Source organism: Octopus bimaculoides, chromosome 10 (genome assembly GCF_001194135.2).
Source record: "Octopus bimaculoides isolate UCB-OBI-ISO-001 chromosome 10, ASM119413v2, whole genome shotgun sequence".
NCBI lineage: Eukaryota > Metazoa > Mollusca > Cephalopoda > Octopoda > Octopodidae > Octopus > Octopus bimaculoides.
The window spans coordinates 47540270-47543082 of NC_068990.1; positions in this window are offsets into that span (position 1 = coordinate 47540270).

Genomic DNA, 2813 nt, shown 5'->3' on the forward strand with positions numbered 1-2813 from the left:
CTTGATTTACCCCTAACCTGCTGTCCATCACTACTTAATCTATCTTCCTCTAAATTTGAAATTACTACTATCCCTCCAATTAGATTTAAATTCTTGTTTGATTCACTAGTCTGTTAAACAGCAGCATAGTCGAGATGGTATGCTTTCTTCTCTTACTCTTGTTTTTGTAAACATCTTCAAAATGACTTTCTAAAATGAAATTCCATTATGCAGCTGAGGAGTACATTTTCATTGTAAATTCTATGTGGTGTTCTCACTACATGAATAAATGGAGCTTGTACGAAACGTACTACTGCTATAACCTATTGAATTTTTGTTGCTTATCTTCAAATATATATATATGATATTTAAAATATAATGTTAACACGGTATGCAAAATAGTATTCCCGGTTTCCTGTAGCTACTGTAATTGTTGAGTATATACACACATTGGTTGCTTGTTTGTCTAGGCTTGATCAAATTGATGTAGACGCCTTTGATGAGAATGCAATAAGATACGAAAATCGATTAAGCTTGTTCAGTCTACGGAGAAACAGCTAAATTAGCCCTGTTTATAAAGGTACTATATAGGTTACACACACACACACACACGCAAACACACACACACACACATATAATTCACCGTCACTAAAAGTGCCCGAGGATGCAATGAGCACCGGCATTACTAGAATTCAGCTTCACCAGTGTGCACCGGAATTGCGAGAATTCAGTTTCACCACCAGCAATGGAGTGAGCATTACTGACGAGTATTAATTTCTGTACGAAATTTGCATGCTAATCTAATGCAACTCGTTTGCTGTGGGGAATTGTCTCTCCTGTCGATTCAACTAGAACATTGTGCTCTATGTGGCTAAAGAGTCTATGAGTCTTATTTCTGGTAATGCCGGTGCTCATCTTCATCCTCAAAGACCATAAAGGCTACATCTACAGCAATCGTTTCATAAGATTTATCATTCTGTATGTGTGTGTATGTGCGCGCGCGTGTATGTGTTTGCACGTATGTATATGTGAGTGGATACGTGCACATGTGCGTGCGTGTAATTGGTTATTCAAACTTAGAGTTTCTTTTGTAATAAACAGCAGAATGGTTACATAATACTTGTATGTCTTATCTACGTTTTCATTACATACATGCATGCATGCATACATACAGACAGACATTCATGCATAGTACACACATACATATATACATACATGCATATATACATATATGCATGTAAGCATGCATTCATTCATACATACATACATGCATGCATGCGTACCTACCTACATACATACATACATACATAATGCATGTAAGCACACATGCATACAGACAAGCATACATATATGACATACATACATACATACATACATACATACATACATACATACATACATACATATATACATACATACATACATACATACATCAAATCTTCAAATACATTATATCACATCATAATTACATTATTTGCTCATGGTTGTCCTTGAAAAATTTACCGTGAATCAACAACAAAGTCCAGTTGTATAAGTGGATCGTATTACTTATTATGTGTGACTGGTCAACCAATCAATAATCTGTGCCTCTAAAGTTATCCATTCAGATCGAGCGACTTGCCCCGGATCAATGTAACCCTTACACATTAACGTCCCGATCCTGCAATGAGGCATGAATGTCTGGCTTGGGTTTTAATCACAATATCTCATCTGCACACGTCACGACTACAAATGATAGCGTAGTTCACTCACTGATCCTGGCCGTTGTTGTCGGTTCATTCGCTCAGCACCTAGTGATATTCGCCAGTGACTCAATAAGCTCATCTGCCAAAATAGTTCTCATCCTCTATGCTGTATCCCATGATTTCAACTTACCTGAACCAGGATACAGTAGCGGCACAAGCAGTCAGCGCCATGTGGATGAGATCTCGCGGCAGCCATTGCCATCTCCGAGACTGGAGCGAGACCTCACCTGCATCCATTTGCCATGCGCGAGCTCACAACGAGGCTCGCGATGGCAAACTATATAAAGGAAGAAGCCATGAGGTTGATCTCTTTTCCCCGCGACCGCTTGTAGAGCACACTTCACTAGTTGAGCCTCTAGGCTAGTCCGCTTGTCGCATCTCCTGAGACAATGGGCCCGCGTAACGGAGAAAGACGAATTATACCACATGAGATGGCTGCAAAGAGCAACGTACCACACCTTTGTATATATTGTAAATAAAACTAATAGAGAACCTGCGTTTTGCCTAATACTTCTTTACTCGACTGCTTGAGCCTTAGCAACACGATGAATAAGAAATTAATGGGAGAAAGGTGATATTCAACCGATATCCAGAACCTTGCCTCTCATTATAATACAATGAAAATATCTTTAAGACCGTCCACTAGATCTATCATAATGTCTGGAGGTATTACTTTGAATTTCTTCAAAGTCATCAACAGTTTGGGGATGGGAGGCTCGAAAGCTAAAAGATAGCATTTTGTTTTGAGACGCACTTGCTCATCAATGCGATATTTAAAATTCAACAAACCAACCTTGTTAGAGATTGGTTTATCGAATTTTTCATTAAATGCATTTGTAGTGAAACCTCTCTCTCGGCCATTCAATCACAAATGATAACGAAGCTGCTAGCATCTAGCCTTCGGTTACCTTGGCCCTTAATGTCCTACATCCTGATTGGTTCTTATTTTTGCGCGGCAATTGTCCCCATGTTCTGCTTGCTAAGGGGGCATTATATCCAATCGACGGCTTCAGATAAGATCACGTGAGAAGGAGTTTTACTGGGTTTCCGGTGAGCCCTTTTTCGTCTATAAATAAGCCCGATCCAACG